Below are 16,723 nucleotides of genomic sequence, written 5' to 3'. Positions count from 1 at the left end.
TCGTTGTCGGCAGGATTCGAACCTGCGCGGGAAGATCCCAATGGATTTCTAGTCCATCGCCTTAACCACTCGGCCACGACAACTGCTGACACTATCGAGAACAAAAACCGGTAATAGCCAACATGAAATTAGAAATATGTCAAAAACTGACATATTATGTTTTAGCTAAACTCAAATTACGTTTTCCAGGCTGTATCACAACCGTTCATCAAAAGTGTTGGAAAACTTGTCAATAATCAATTGACTGGCTTTCTTGATGTCTATAGTATTCTCTCTGGTATGCAATCTGGTTTTTTGGCTCAGGTTATGGATGTGTCACTGCAACCTTAAAGGTCCTCAGTGATGTCACCATTGCCCTTGATTCTAAGCAATGTTGTGCTGCTATTTTTATTGACTTGGCCAAAGCTTTTGATATGGTAGACCATTCCATTATTGTGGAGTATTGGTGTCTGAGGGGTCTGGATAAGAGCGTCTGCTAAATGACTTAAATGTAAATGTCTTTGGCCTGGTTTGCTAACTACCTCTCTCAAAGAGTGCAGTGTAAAAAGTCAGAAAATCTGCTGTCTCAGCCACTGCCTGTCACCAAGGGAGTATCCCAAGTCTCAATCCTTACTTATTGTTTAAACATAAAACACAGGAGATTGGTGGCATCTCCAAGTGGTTAAATCGTTGGACTAGTAACCGGAAGGTTGCAAGTTCAAATCTCAGAGCTGACAAGGTACAAATCTGTTGTTCTGGCAGTTAACCCACTGTTCCTAGAGTGTCACTGAAAATAAGAATTTGTTCTTAACAGACTTGTCTAGTTAAATAAAGGTAAAATACATTTGGGAGGAGGAGCTTGTGGTAATGGCTGGAAGTGGATTCAGTGGAATGGTATCAAACACATAGTTTGATTCCATTCCAGACATTATTAAAATATTGTCTGGGAATCATAAAAGTTATGAGTTCTGCTATCTTTAGATGGAAGAAAGAGTGGACGAAGATTGATATGATTAAGTGGCTAGACAAAGGCAATCTACAATACTGGAAATGTACATTTCCGGAAGAAAATGTGGTGTGCTTGCTAACTTGTTTTAAACTATGGTTTTGAAATAAGTTAGTGTAGTGGTACTGAGTGCAGTAGTAATGGTAATGACTGGTTATAGTTGAAAAAGTAGGTAGCTGTAAAAATGTATTGATTGGTTTGGTGTCTCTAGTTTGAACAGTTCAAGAGTTGTTTTATTCTAATTTATATAGAAATAGTTGTTAACCACTTCTAAGAATTTGAAGTCAGGATAGCCTAAACCTGTGAAAGTTGGTTTGGTGTATCTAGCATGAATGGTTCAAGAGTTACTGTCGGTGAGTGATTTAGTGCTAATTTATGCAAATGTCTATAGTTATAGTTAAAGTTTTTAAGAATTGGAAGTTAGGATAGCCTGAACATGTGAAAGATGGTTTGGTGTCTCTATTTTAATGTGGTGTCTCATAATTATGTGAGGTTTAATGTGTTGTTGGAGGTGCGTCTTGGTCAGTTTAGCTCTGAAAATGTCGCCCTCATCAATCCGCCTAATCCTGCCTATTATGAGCGAACAAATGTTGTGCTGAAAATCTCCCCCCAGTCAGAATTCTCCCCCTTTTAAGAATTCTCCCCCTTTTCTAATGAGGAACAGCTGGGGGAAGGAAAGGGAGAGAAGGTAACCTAATACAACCAGCAGGGGGAAACAAAGTGAAGAGAAAGAACAGGAACAAGACATAACATGACAATACATGACAGTACCCCCCCACTCACCGAGCGCCTCCTGGCGCACTCGAGGAGGACACCTGGCGGCAACGGAGGAAATCATCGATCAGCGAACGGTCCAGCACGTCCCGAGATGGAACCCAACTCCTCTCCTCAGGACCGTACCCCTCCCAATCCACTAGGTACTGATGACCACGGCCCCGAGGACGCATGTCCAAAATCTTACGGACCCTGTAGATAGGCGCGCCCTCGACAAGGATGCGGGGGGGGAGGGAAGACGAATGGGGGCGCAAAGAAAAGGGTTTAACACAGGAGACATGGAAGACCGGGTGGACGCGACGAAGATGTCGCGGAAGAAGAACTCGCACTGCGACAGGATTAATGACCTGAGAAATACGGAACGGACCAATGAACCGCGGGGTCAACTTGCGAGAAGCTGTCTTAAGGGGAAGGTTTTGAGTGGAGAGCCATACTCTCTGACCGCGACAATATCTAGGACTCTTAGTCCTACGCTTATTAGCGGCTCTCACAGTCTGTGCCCTATAACGGCAAAGTGCAGACCTGACCCTCTTCCAGGTGCGCTCACAACGTTGGACAAAAGCCTGAGCGGAGGGGACGCTGGACTCGGCGAGCTGGGACGAGAACAGAGGAAGCTGGTACCCGAGGCTACACTGAAAAGGAGATAGCCCAGTCGCAGACGAAGGAAGCGAGTTGTGAGCGTATTCTGCCCAGGGGAGCTGTTCTGCCCAAGACGCAGGGTTACGAAAAGAAAGACTGTGTAAGATGCGACCAATAGTCTGATTGGCCCGTTCTGCTTGACCGTTAGACTGGGGGTGAAAACCGGAAGAGAACCTGATGGAAGCCCCAATCAAACGGCAAAACTCCCTCCAAAATTGAGACGTGAATTGCGGACCCCTGTCCGAAACGGCGTCTGACGGAAGACCATGAATTCTGAAAACATTCTCAATGATGATTTGTGCCGTCTCTTTAGCAGAAGGAAGCTTAGCGAGGGGAATAAAATGAGCCGCCTTAGAGAACCTATAGAATAACAGTCTTCCCCGCTGACGAAGGCAGTCCGGTAATAAAGTCTAAGGCGATGTGAGACCACGGTCAAGAGGGAATGGAAAGCGGTCTGAGACGGCCGGCAGGAGGGGAGTTACCGGACTTAGTCTGCGCGCAGTCTGAACAAGCAGCCACGAAACGACGCGTGTCACGCTCCTGAGTGGGCCACCAAAAACGCTGGCGAATAGAAGCAAGCGTACCCCGAACGCCGGGGTGGCCGGCTAACTTGGCAGAGTGAGCCCACTGAAGAACGGCCAGACGAGTAGGAACGGGAACGAAAAGAAGGTTCCTAGGACAAGCGAGCGGCGACGGAGTGTGAGTGAGTGCTTGCTTTACCTGCCTCTCAATTCCCCAGACAGTCAACCCGACAACACGCCCCTCAGGGAGAATCCCCTCGGGGTCGGTGGAGGCTACAGAAGAACTGAAGAGACGGGATAAAGCATAACAAACTCGAAACGAGCGAAAAACAGCGCCCAACGAGCCTGACGCGCATTAAGTCGTTTGGCAGAACGGATGTACTCAAGGTTCCTATGGTCAGTCCAAACGACAAAAGGAACGGTCGCCCCCTCCAACCACTGTCGCCATTCGCCTAGGGCTAAGCGGATGGCGAGCAGTTCGCGGTTTCCCACATCATAGTTACGTTCCGACGGCGACAGGCGATGAGAAAAATACGCGCAAGGGTGGACCTTGTCGTCAGAAGGGGAGCGCTGGGAAAGAATGGCTCCCACGCCCACCTCTGACGCGTCAACCTCGACAATGAACTGTCTAGAGACGTCAGGTGCCTGGATTAGGACCTGCGCCGCTTCCTGTGTGAGGCAGGGTCGTACTCTGCGGATGTTGTAGAGCATGAACCTACAGGAACGGGCCACCGCCTTGATGTTAGTTGAGAACGACAGGGTGTTGTCCAGGATCACGCCAAGGTTCTTAGCGCTCTGGGAGGAGGACACAATGGAGTTGTCAACCGTGATGGCGAGATCATGGAACGGGCAGTCCTTCCCCGGGAGGAAGAGCAGCTCCGTCTTGCCGAGGTTCAGCTTGAGGTGGTGATCCGTCATCCCAGACATGCAGAGATGCGATTCGCCACCCGGTCATCAGAAGGGGGAAAGGAGAAGATTAATTGTGTGTCGTCTGCATAGCAATGATAGGAGAGACCATGTGAGGTTATGACAGAGCCAAGTGACTTGGTGTATAGCGAGAATAGGAGAGGACCTAGAACAGAGCCCTGGGGGACACCAGTGGTGAGAGCGCGTGGTGAGGAGACAGATTCTCGCCACGCCACCTGGTAGGAGCGACCTGTCAGGTAGGACGCAATCCAAGCGTGGGCCGCGCCGGAGATGCCCAACTCGGAGAGGGTGGAGAGGAGGATCTGATGGTTCACAGTATCGAAGGCAGCCGATAGGTCTAGAAGGATGAGAGCAGAGGAGAGAGAGTTAGCTTTAGCAGTGCGGAGCGCCTCCGTGATACAGAGAAGAGCAGTCTCAGTTGAATGACTAGTCTTGAAACCTGACTGATTTGGATCAAGCTAACGTTACATAGCTAACTACGTGATTTAGCTAACATGCTTGATGAAATAACAATGCATTTTAGGAAGGCTGGCGTTTGCAACTAATTAGTTATTGACTGTTGTCATGAACAGGAGTGCTTGATTGACAGGCGTAACCTAATTTCAAGTTGGTAAAGATTGATACCGTGGAGCTAGCGATTTATGTGTAGTGATACAATAACAGATACTGGCTATCTATGATACAATGTAAACGCCTGGGCATTACCAATCACAGGAGAAAAATATCACATTGTCGGCAGGATTCGAACCTGCGCGGGAAGATCCCAATGGATTTCTAGTCAATCGCCTTAACCACTCGGCCACGACAACTAGTGATACGTTTGAAAACCTGAAACCGGTAATAGCCAACATAAAATTACAAATATATCAGACACTGACTGATACTATGTTTTAGCAAAACTCAAATTACGTTGGTAACCATTTTTTACAGGCTGTATCACAACCGGCAGTGATTGATAGGCCCAGAGGGCAGCGCACAATTGGCCCTGCGTCATCCGGGTTTGGCAGGTGTCGGCCTTCATTGAAAATACGAACTTGTTCTTAACTGATTTGCCTAGTTAAATAATAAATAAATAAAAATAGCAATAAGGTACCTCGGGGATTGTGGTATATCGCCAAAGGGGAGATCAAGCTGATCCTAACTGTTATAGGCCTATTTCTATTTTTCCTCGTTCATCAAAAGTGTTGGAAAACTTGTCAATAATCAATTGACTGGCTTTCTTGATGTCTATAGTATTCTCTCTGGTATGCAATCTGGTTTTTCGTCTATGAGCCGTCCTCCCCCCAGCAGCCTACACTGATTTAACATTATCATAGTATTATGAAGAGAACATTGGTGAAAACTGTTCGTACAGAGAAAATCTGTTCAGAGCAAAGAAAAACATTATGTTCCCTGACCGGGAATCGAACCCGGGCCGCGGCGGTGAGAGCGCCGAATCCTAACCACTAGACCACCAGGGACCAGTTGTTTCGCTCATGTCGAAGGTCCACAATGGAAATAACTAGGATGGTATTGTTTTCTGATTGGTCTGTGGACTTATTGTACAGGCAACCTGCAAATGAAAAAATAATACACAAATCCTTGAGCAACACTGGAAACTTTAAAAGAGTATATATCAGCACAGAGGAACTCTCTGGGGTCCAATTTAAAACATCCACATGCAGTATACAGTTTGTTTACATACTAAAACAAGCACACAATGAGAATATAACACAATCACCTGTCACTCTGAGGTGAACCTGCCCCTCCTGGTTCTGCTCTCCTACAGGTGCTGCCAGGAGACACTTGTACTTCCAGGTAAAGAATTTTCTTCACATCTCCTTGCCGCATATTGACCTTGTGTTTTCAGCATCCTTCATAATCCTGCTGTGTAGGCAAACTGGAAAAATGTACATTTACATTTACATTTAAGTCATTTAGCAGACGCTCTTATCCAGAGCGACTTACAAATTGGTGCATTCACCTTATGACATCCAGTAGAACAGTCACTTTACAATAGTGCATCTAAATCTTAAAGGGGGGGGGTGAGAAGGATTACTTATCCTATCCAAGGTATTCCTTAAAGAGGTGGGGTTTCAGGTGTCTCCGGAAGGTGGTGATTGACTCCGCTGTCCTGGCGTCGTGAGGGAGTTTGTTCCACCATTGGGGGGCCAGAGCAGCGAACAGTTTTGACTGGGCTGAGCGGGAACTGTACTTCCTCAGTGGTAGGGAGGCGAGCAGGCCAGAGGTGGATGAACGCAGTGCCCTTGTTTGGGTGTAGGGCCTGATCAGAGCCTGGAGGTACTGAGGTGCCGTTCCCCTCACAGCTCCGTAGGCAAGCACCATGGTCTTGTAGCGGATGCGAGCTTCAACTGGAAGCCAGTGGAGAGAGCGGAGGAGCGGGGTGACGTGAGAGAACTTGGGAAGGTTGAACACCAGACGGGCTGCGGCGTTCTGGATGAGTTGTAGGGGTTTAATGGCACAGGCAGGGACCCCAGCCAACAGCGATTTGCAGTAATCCAGACGGGAGATGACAAGTGCCTGGATTAGGACCTGCGCCGCTTCCTGTGTGAGGCAGGGTCGTACTCTGCGGATGTTGTAGAGCATGAACCTACAGGAACGGGCCACCGCCTTGATGTTAGTTGAGAACGACAGGGTGTTGTCCAGGATCACGCCAAGGTTCTTAGCGCTCTGGGAGGAGGACACAATGGAGTTGTCAACCGTGATGGCGAGATCATGGAACGGGCAGTCCTTCCCCGGGAGGAAGAGCAGCTCCGTCTTGCCGAGGTTCAGCTTGAGGTGGTGATCCGTCATCCCAGACATGCAGAGATGCGATTCGCCACCCGGTCATCAGAAGGGGGAAAGGAGAAGATTAATTGTGTGTCGTCTGCATAGCAATGATAGGAGAGACCATGTGAGGTTATGACAGAGCCAAGTGACTTGGTGTATAGCGAGAATAGGAGAGGACCTAGAACAGAGCCCTGGGGGACACCAGTGGTGAGAGCGCGTGGTGAGGAGACAGATTCTCGCCACGCCACCTGGTAGGAGCGACCTGTCAGGTAGGACGCAATCCAAGCGTGGGCCGCGCCGGAGATGCCCAACTCGGAGAGGGTGGAGAGGAGGATCTGATGGTTCACAGTATCGAAGGCAGCCGATAGGTCTAGAAGGATGAGAGCAGAGGAGAGAGAGTTAGCTTTAGCAGTGCGGAGCGCCTCCGTGATACAGAGAAGAGCAGTCTCAGTTGAATGACTAGTCTTGAAACCTGACTGATTTGGATCAAGCTAACGTTACATAGCTAACTACGTGATTTAGCTAACATGCTTGATGAAATAACAATGCATTTTAGGAAGGCTGGCGTTTGCAACTAATTAGTTATTGACTGTTGTCATGAACAGGAGTGCTTGATTGACAGGCGTAACCTAATTTCAAGTTGGTAAAGATTGATACCGTGGAGCTAGCGATTTATGTGTAGTGATACAATAACAGATACTGGCTATCTATGATACAATGTAAACGCCTGGGCATTACCAATCACAGGAGAAAAATATCACATTGTCGGCAGGATTCGAACCTGCGCGGGAAGATCCCAATGGATTTCTAGTCAATCGCCTTAACCACTCGGCCACGACAACTAGTGATACGTTTGAAAACCTGAAACCGGTAATAGCCAACATAAAATTACAAATATATCAGACACTGACTGATACTATGTTTTAGCAAAACTCAAATTACGTTGGTAACCATTTTTTACAGGCTGTATCACAACCGGCAGTGATTGATAGGCCCAGAGGGCAGCGCACAATTGGCCCTGCGTCATCCGGGTTTGGCAGGTGTCGGCCTTCATTGAAAATACGAACTTGTTCTTAACTGATTTGCCTAGTTAAATAATAAATAAATAAAAATAGCAATAAGGTACCTCGGGGGATTGTGGTATATCGCCAAAGGGGGAGATCAAGCTGATCCTAACTGTTATAGGCCTATTTCTATTTTTCCTCGTTCATCAAAAGTGTTGGAAAACTTGTCAATAATCAATTGACTGGCTTTCTTGATGTCTATAGTATTCTCTCTGGTATGCAATCTGGTTTTTCGTCTATGAGCCGTCCTCCCCCCAGCAGCCTACACTGATTTAACATTATCATAGTATTATGAAGAGAACATTGGTGAAAACTGTTCGTACAGAGAAAATCTGTTCAGAGCAAAGAAAAACATTATGTTCCCTGACCGGGAATCGAACCCGGGCCGCGGCGGTGAGAGCGCCGAATCCTAACCACTAGACCACCAGGGACCAGTTGTTTCGCTCATGTCGAAGGTCCACAATGGAAATAACTAGGATGGTATTGTTTTCTGATTGGTCTGTGGACTTATTGTACAGGCAACCTGCAAATGAAAAAATAATACACAAATCCTTGAGCAACACTGGAAACTTTAAAAGAGTATATATCAGCACAGAGGAACTCTCTGGGGGTCCAATTTAAAACATCCACATGCAGTATACAGTTTGTTTACATACTAAAACAAGCACACAATGAGAATATAACACAATCACCTGTCACTCTGAGGTGAACCTGCCCCTCCTGGTTCTGCTCTCCTACAGGTGCTGCCAGGAGACACTTGTACTTCCAGGTAAAGAATTTTCTTCACATCTCCTTGCCGCATATTGACCTTGTGTTTTCAGCATCCTTCATAATCCTGCTGTGTAGGCAAACTGGAAAAATGTACATTTACATTTACATTTAAGTCATTTAGCAGACGCTCTTATCCAGAGCGACTTACAAATTGGTGCATTCACCTTATGACATCCAGTAGAACAGTCACTTTACAATAGTGCATCTAAATCTTAAAGGGGGGGTGAGAAGGATTACTTATCCTATCCAAGGTATTCCTTAAAGAGGTGGGGTTTCAGGTGTCTCCGGAAGGTGGTGATTGACTCCGCTGTCCTGGCGTCGTGAGGGAGTTTGTTCCACCATTGGGGGCCAGAGCAGCGAACAGTTTTGACTGGGCTGAGCGGGAACTGTACTTCCTCAGTGGTAGGGAGGCGAGCAGGCCAGAGGTGGATGAACGCAGTGCCCTTGTTTGGGTGTAGGGCCTGATCAGAGCCTGGAGGTACTGAGGTGCCGTTCCCCTCACAGCTCCGTAGGCAAGCACCATGGTCTTGTAGCGGATGCGAGCTTCAACTGGAAGCCAGTGGAGAGAGCGGAGGAGCGGGGTGACGTGAGAGAACTTGGGAAGGTTGAACACCAGACGGGCTGCGGCGTTCTGGATGAGTTGTAGGGGTTTAATGGCACAGGCAGGGACCCCAGCCAACAGCGATTTGCAGTAATCCAGACGGGAGATGACAAGTGCCTGGATTAGGACCTGCGCCGCTTCCTGTGTGAGGCAGGGTCGTACTCTGCGGATGTTGTAGGGCATGAACCTACAGGAACGGGCCACCGCCTTGATGTTAGTTGAGAACGACAGGGTGTTGTCCAGGATCACGCCAAGGTTCTTAGCGCTCTGGGAGGAGGACACAATGGAGTTGTCAACCGTGATGGCGAGATCATGGAACGGGCAGTCCTTCCCCGGGAGGAAGAGCAGCTCCGTCTTGCCGAGGTTCAGCTTGAGGTGGTGATCCGTCATCCCAGACATGCAGAGATGCGATTCGCCACCCGGTCATCAGAAGGGGGAAAGGAGAAGATTAATTGTGTGTCGTCTGCATAGCAATGATAGGAGAGACCATGTGAGGTTATGACAGAGCCAAGTGACTTGGTGTATAGCGAGAATAGGAGAGGACCTAGAACAGAGCCCTGGGGGACACCAGTGGTGAGAGCGCGTGGTGAGGAGACAGATTCTCGCCACGCCACCTGGTAGGAGCGACCTGTCAGGTAGGACGCAATCCAAGCGTGGGCCGCGCCGGAGATGCCCAACTCGGAGAGGGTGGAGAGGAGGATCTGATGGTTCACAGTATCGAAGGCAGTCGATAGGTCTAGAAGGATGAGAGCAGAGGAGAGAGAGTTAGCTTTAGCAGTGCGGAGCGCCTCCGTGATACAGAGAAGAGCAGTCTCAGTTGAATGACTAGTCTTGAAACCTGACTGATTTGGATCAAGAAGGTCATTCAGAGAGAGATAGCGGGAGAGCTGGCCAAGGACGGCACGTTCAAGAGTTTTGGAGAGAAAAGAAAGAAGGGATACTGGTCTGTAGTTGTTGACATCGGAGGGATCGAGTGTAGGTTTTTTCAGAAGGGGTGCAACTCTCGCTCTCTTGAAGACGGAAGGGACGTAGCCAACGGTCAGGGATGAGTTGATGAGCGAGGTGAGGTAAGGGAGAAGGTCTCCGGAAATGGTCTGGAGAAGAGACGAGGGGATAGGGTCAAGCGGGCAGGTTGTTGGGCGGCCGGCTGTCACAAGACGCGAGATTTCATCTGGAGAGAGAGGGGAGAAAGAGGTCAGAGCACAGGGTAGGGCAGTGTGAGCAGAACCAGCGGTGCCGTTTGACTTAGCAAACGAGGATCGGATGTCGTCGACCTTCTTTTCAAAATGGTTGACGAAGTCATCTGCAGAGAGGGAGGAGGGGGGGATTCAGGAGGGAGGAGAAGGTAGCAAAGAGCTTCCTAGGGTTAGAGGCAGATGCTTGGAATTTAGAGTGGTAGAAAATGGCTTTAGCAGCAGGGACAGGGGAGGAAAATGTAGAGAGGAGGGAGTGAAAGGATGCCAGGTCCGCAGGGAGGCGAGTTTTCCTCCATTTCCGCCGGCTGCCCGGAGCCCTGTTCTAGAAAAATGGAAGGCAAATGTCAAAACGAACCTTGATGGGCGGCCCTTAAAAAAAAAAGATAGAGGTCAATGAGAGTGTCGACTTTGGTCAACAAATCAAATCAAATTTGATTTGTCACATACACATGGTTAGCAATGTTAATGAACAGGGAGTACAGGAGAGGGCAGAGAGCACACCCTTGTGGGGCCCCAGTGTTGAGGATCAGCGGGGTGGAGATGTTGTTTCCTACCCTCACCACCTGGGGGCGGCCCGTTAGGAAGTCCAGGACCAAGTTGCAGAACGACAGATTTTCACCTTGTCAGCTCGGGTATCCATTCTTGCAACCTTGCAGTTAACTAGTCCAACGTAATAACGACCTGCCTCTTGTTGCACTCCACAAGGAGACTTCCTGTTATGCGAATGCAGTAAGCCAAGGTAAGTTGCTAGCCGGCCCTTTTGCAATGTAACGTTAGCTAATGCAGAAGGACAAAAATGATAGCAACCTTTCATTTGGAAACAGGCTAAAAACAATCAAACATAGCCTCATCTTTATCTCATTATAGCTAGCTAATACACCCGTGTGATATCCAGACAGCTAACTTTAGCTAGCTACTACTACTGGACAGTAGATGCTGTTAGAAACAACAACAAAAAACTGCATTCAACAATGCATGGCGATGTAGCTAAGGTTATTTACTCACGTATAGCGCAAGGGAATCGAAATCATCGTCAAGTATGTCCTCAAGAAGGGCATCTATATCTTCTCTGTCCGTTTTCTGGGTGTATCGTCAGTGGTGCTGACGGTGTGAAGCGAGGAACAGTTTTAGCAAGCTAACGTTACATAGCTAACTACGTGATTTAGCTAACATGCTTGATGAAATAACAATGCATTTTAGGAAGGCTGGCGTTTGCAACTAATTAGTTATTGACTGTTGTCATGAACAGGAGTGCTTGATTGACAGGCGTAACCTAATTTCAAGTTGGTAAAGATTGATACCGTGGAGCTAGCGATTTATGTGTAGTGATACAATAACAGATACTGGCTATCTATGATACAATGTAAACGCCTGGGCATTACCAATCACAGGAGAAAAATATCACATTGTCGGCAGGATTCGAACCTGCGCGGGAAGATCCCAATGGATTTCTAGTCAATCGCCTTAACCACTCGGCCACGACAACTAGTGATACGTTTGAAAACCTGAAACCGGTAATAGCCAACATAAAATTACAAATATATCAGACACTGACTGATACTATGTTTTAGCAAAACTCAAATTACGTTGGTAACCATTTTTTACAGGCTGTATCACAACCGGCAGTGATTGATAGGCCCAGAGGGCAGCGCACAATTGGCCCTGCGTCATCCGGGTTTGGCAGGTGTCGGCCTTCATTGAAAATACGAACTTGTTCTTAACTGATTTGCCTAGTTAAATAATAAATAAATAAAAATAGCAATAAGGTACCTCGGGGGATTGTGGTATATCGCCAAAGGGGAGATCAAGCTGATCCTAACTGTTATAGGCCTATTTCTATTTTTCCTCGTTCATCAAAAGTGTTGGAAAACTTGTCAATAATCAATTGACTGGCTTTCTTGATGTCTATAGTATTCTCTCTGGTATGCAATCTGGTTTTTCGTCTATGAGCCGTCCTCCCCCCAGCAGCCTACACTGATTTAACATTATCATAGTATTATGAAGAGAACATTGGTGAAAACTGTTCGTACAGAGAAAATCTGTTCAGAGCAAAGAAAAACATTATGTTCCCTGACCGGGAATCGAACCCGGGCCGCGGCGGTGAGAGCGCCGAATCCTAACCACTAGACCACCAGGGACCAGTTGTTTCGCTCATGTCGAAGGTCCACAATGGAAATAACTAGGATGGTATTGTTTTCTGATTGGTCTGTGGACTTATTGTACAGGCAACCTGCAAATGAAAAAATAATACACAAATCCTTGAGCAACACTGGAAACTTTAAAAGAGTATATATCAGCACAGAGGAACTCTCTGGGGGTCCAATTTAAAACATCCACATGCAGTATACAGTTTGTTTACATACTAAAACAAGCACACAATGAGAATATAACACAATCACCTGTCACTCTGAGGTGAACCTGCCCCTCCAGGTTCTGCTCTCCTACAGGTGCTGCCAGGAGACACTTGTACTTCCAGGTAAAGAATTTTCTTCACATCTCCTTGCCGCATATTGACCTTGTGTTTTCAGCATCCTTCATAATCCTGCTGTGTAGGCAAACTGGAAAAATGTACATTTACATTTACATTTAAGTCATTTAGCAGACGCTCTTATCCAGAGCGACTTACAAATTGGTGCATTCACCTTATGACATCCAGTAGAACAGTCACTTTACAATAGTGCATCTAAATCTTAAAGGGGGGGGGGGGGATGAGAAGGATTACTTATCCTATCCAAGGTATTCCTTAAAGAGGTGGGGTTTCAGGTGTCTCCGGAAGGTGGTGATTGACTCCGCTGTCCTGGCGTCGTGAGGGAGTTTGTTCCACCATTGGGGGGGCCAGAGCAGCGAACAGTTTTGACTGGGCTGAGCGGGAACTGTACTTCCTCAGTGGTAGGGAGGCGAGCAGGCCAGAGGTGGATGAACGCAGTGCCCTTGTTTGGGTGTAGGGCCTGATCAGAGCCTGGAGGTACTGAGGTGCCGTTCCCCTCACAGCTCCGTAGGCAAGCACCATGGTCTTGTAGCGGATGCGAGCTTCAACTGGAAGCCAGTGGAGAGAGCGGAGGAGCGGGGTGACGTGAGAGAACTTGGGAAGGTTGAACACCAGACGGGCTGCGGCGTTCTGGATGAGTTGTAGGGGTTTAATGGCACAGGCAGGGACCCCAGCCAACAGCGATTTGCAGTAATCCAGACGGGAGATGACAAGTGCCTGGATTAGGACCTGCGCCGCTTCCTGTGTGAGGCAGGGTCGTACTCTGCGGATGTTGTAGGGCATGAACCTACAGGAACGGGCCACCGCCTTGATGTTAGTTGAGAACGACAGGGTGTTGTCCAGGATCACGCCAAGGTTCTTAGCGCTCTGGGAGGAGGACACAATGGAGTTGTCAACCGTGATGGCGAGATCATGGAACGGGCAGTCCTTCCCCGGGAGGAAGAGCAGCTCCGTCTTGCCGAGGTTCAGCTTGAGGTGGTGATCCGTCATCCCAGACATGCAGAGATGCGATTCGCCACCCGGTCATCAGAAGGGGGAAAGGAGAAGATTAATTGTGTGTCGTCTGCATAGCAATGATAGGAGAGACCATGTGAGGTTATGACAGAGCCAAGTGACTTGGTGTATAGCGAGAATAGGAGAGGACCTAGAACAGAGCCCTGGGGGACGCCAGTGGTGAGAGCGCGTGGTGAGGAGACAGATTCTCGCCACGCCACCTGGTAGGAGCGACCTGTCAGGTAGGACGCAATCCAAGCGTGGGCCGCGCCGGAGATGCCCAACTCGGAGAGGGTGGAGAGGAGGATCTGATGGTTCACAGTATCGAAGGCAGCCGATAGGTCTAGAAGGATGAGAGCAGAGGAGAGAGAGTTAGCTTTAGCAGTGCGGAGCGCCTCCGTGATACAGAGAAGAGCAGTCTCAGTTGAATGACTAGTCTTGAAACCTGACTGATTTGGATCAAGCTAACGTTACATAGCTAACTACGTGATTTAGCTAACATGCTTGATGAAATAACAATGCATTTTAGGAAGGCTGGCGTTTGCAACTAATTAGTTATTGACTGTTGTCATGAACAGGAGTGCTTGATTGACAGGCGTAACCTAATTTCAAGTTGGTAAAGATTGATACCGTGGAGCTAGCGATTTATGTGTAGTGATACAATAACAGATACTGGCTATCTATGATACAATGTAAACGCCTGGGCATTACCAATCACAGGAGAAAAATATCACATTGTCGGCAGGATTCGAACCTGCGCGGGAAGATCCCAATGGATTTCTAGTCAATCGCCTTAACCACTCGGCCACGACAACTAGTGATACGTTTGAAAACCTGAAACCGGTAATAGCCAACATAAAATTACAAATATATCAGACACTGACTGATACTATGTTTTAGCAAAACTCAAATTACGTTGGTAACCATTTTTTACAGGCTGTATCACAACCGGCAGTGATTGATAGGCCCAGAGGGCAGCGCACAATTGGCCCTGCGTCATCCGGGTTTGGCAGGTGTCGGCCTTCATTGAAAATACGAACTTGTTCTTAACTGATTTGCCTAGTTAAATAATAAATAAATAAAAATAGCAATAAGGTACCTCGGGGATTGTGGTATATCGCCAAAGGGGGAGATCAAGCTGATCCTAACTGTTATAGGCCTATTTCTATTTTTCCTCGTTCATCAAAAGTGTTGGAAAACTTGTCAATAATCAATTGACTGGCTTTCTTGATGTCTATAGTATTCTCTCTGGTATGCAATCTGGTTTTTCGTCTATGAGCCGTCCTCCCCCCAGCAGCCTACACTGATTTAACATTATCATAGTATTATGAAGAGAACATTGGTGAAAACTGTTCGTACAGAGAAAATCTGTTCAGAGCAAAGAAAAACATTATGTTCCCTGACCGGGAATCGAACCCGGGCCGCGGCGGTGAGAGCGCCGAATCCTAACCACTAGACCACCAGGGACCAGTTGTTTAGCTCATGTCGAAGGTCCACAATGGAAATAACTAGGATGGTATTGTTTTCTGATTGGTCTGTGGACTTATTGTACAGGCAACCTGCAAATGAAAAAATAATACACAAATCCTTGAGCAACACTGGAAACTTTAAAAGAGTATATATCAGCACAGAGGAACTCTCTGGGGGTCCAATTTAAAACATCCACATGCAGTATACAGTTTGTTTACATAATAAAACAAGCACACAATGAGAATATAACACAATCACCTGTCACTCTGAGGTGAACCTGCCCCTCCTGGTTCTGCTCTCCTACAGGTGCTGCCAGGAGACACTTGTACTTCCAGGTAAAGAATTTTCTTCACATCTCCTTGCCGCATATTGACCTTGTGTTTTCAGCATCCTTCATAATCCTGCTGTGTAGGCAAACTGGAAAAATGTACATTTACATTTACATTTAAGTCATTTAGCAGACGCTCTTATCCAGAGCGACTTACAAATTGGTGCATTCACCTTATGACATCCAGTAGAACAGTCACTTTACAATAGTGCATCTAAATCTTAAAGGGGGGTGAGAAGGATTACTTATCCTATCCAAGGTATTCCTTAAAGAGGTGGGGTTTCAGGTGTCTCCGGAAGGTGGTGATTGACTCCGCTGTCCTGGCGTCGTGAGGGAGTTTGTTCCACCATTGGGGGCCAGAGCAGCGAACAGTTTTGACTGGGCTGAGCGGGAACTGTACTTCCTCAGTGGTAGGGAGGCGAGCAGGCCAGAGGTGGATGAACGCAGTGCCCTTGTTTGGGTGTAGGGCCTGATCAGAGCCTGGAGGTACTGAGGTGCCGTTCCCCTCACAGCTCCGTAGGCAAGCACCATGGTCTTGTAGCGGATGCGAGCTTCAACTGGAAGCCAGTGGAGAGAGCGGAGGAGCGGGGTGACGTGAGAGAACTTGGGAAGGTTGAACACCAGACGGGCTGCGGCGTTCTGGATGAGTTGTAGGGGTTTAATGGCACAGGCAGGGACCCCAGCCAACAGCGATTTGCAGTAATCCAGACGGGAGATGACAAGTGCCTGGATTAGGACCTGCGCCGCTTCCTGTGTGAGGCAGGGTCGTACTCTGCGGATGTTGTAGGGCATGAACCTACAGGAACGGGCCACCGCCTTGATGTTAGTTGAGAACGACAGGGTGTTGTCCAGGATCACGCCAAGGTTCTTAGCGCTCTGGGAGGAGGACACAATGGAGTTGTCAACCGTGATGGCGAGATCATGGAACGGGCAGTCCTTCCCGGGAGGAAGAGCAGCTCCGTCTTGCCGAGGTTCAGCTTGAGGTGGTGATCCGTCATCCACACTGATATGTCTGCCAGACATGCAGAGATGTGATTCGCCACCCGGTCATCAGAAGGGGGAAAGGAGAAGATTAATTGTGTGTCGTCTGCATAGCAATGATAGGAGAGACCATGTGAGGTTATGACAGAGCCAAGTGACTTGGTGTATAGCGAGAATAGGAGAGGACCTAGAACAGAGCCCTGGGGGACACCAGTG

At 47.9% G+C, this 16,723-nt stretch overlaps 9 non-coding genes across 9 annotated transcripts; all 9 read right to left on the bottom strand.

Annotated features, from left to right (window-relative positions):
* Nucleotide 1: 1 nt before the first annotated feature.
* trnas-aga lies at nt 2–83 on the bottom strand. Its single transcript has one exon. It is a non-coding gene; the product is annotated as a tRNA-Ser (tRNA).
* Nucleotides 84–4,573: 4,490 nt separating this feature from the next.
* Nucleotides 4,574–4,655, bottom strand: trnas-aga. The gene has a single exon. It is a non-coding gene; the product is annotated as a tRNA-Ser (tRNA).
* A 579-nt stretch (nt 4,656–5,234) lies between these two features.
* On the bottom strand, nt 5,235–5,306 carry trnae-cuc. Its single transcript has one exon. It is a non-coding gene; the product is annotated as a tRNA-Glu (tRNA).
* A 2,069-nt stretch (nt 5,307–7,375) lies between these two features.
* On the bottom strand, nt 7,376–7,457 carry trnas-aga. The gene has a single exon. It is a non-coding gene; the product is annotated as a tRNA-Ser (tRNA).
* A 581-nt stretch (nt 7,458–8,038) lies between these two features.
* Nucleotides 8,039–8,110, bottom strand: trnae-cuc. Its single transcript has one exon. It is a non-coding gene; the product is annotated as a tRNA-Glu (tRNA).
* A 3,541-nt stretch (nt 8,111–11,651) lies between these two features.
* Nucleotides 11,652–11,733, bottom strand: trnas-aga. Its single transcript has one exon. It is a non-coding gene; the product is annotated as a tRNA-Ser (tRNA).
* Nucleotides 11,734–12,313: 580 nt separating this feature from the next.
* Nucleotides 12,314–12,385, bottom strand: trnae-cuc. The gene has a single exon. It is a non-coding gene; the product is annotated as a tRNA-Glu (tRNA).
* A 2,076-nt stretch (nt 12,386–14,461) lies between these two features.
* On the bottom strand, nt 14,462–14,543 carry trnas-aga. The gene has a single exon. It is a non-coding gene; the product is annotated as a tRNA-Ser (tRNA).
* Nucleotides 14,544–15,123: 580 nt separating this feature from the next.
* On the bottom strand, nt 15,124–15,195 carry trnae-cuc. Its single transcript has one exon. It is a non-coding gene; the product is annotated as a tRNA-Glu (tRNA).
* Between the last annotated feature and the right edge of the window lie 1,528 nt (nt 15,196–16,723).

The sequence above is a fragment of the Oncorhynchus gorbuscha genome, linkage group LG15 (genome assembly GCF_021184085.1).
Source record: "Oncorhynchus gorbuscha isolate QuinsamMale2020 ecotype Even-year linkage group LG15, OgorEven_v1.0, whole genome shotgun sequence".
Classification (NCBI taxonomy): domain Eukaryota; kingdom Metazoa; phylum Chordata; class Actinopteri; order Salmoniformes; family Salmonidae; genus Oncorhynchus; species Oncorhynchus gorbuscha.
The sequence above is the reverse complement of the archived record's forward strand: the minus strand, read 5'-3'. Positions and strand labels throughout refer to the sequence as shown.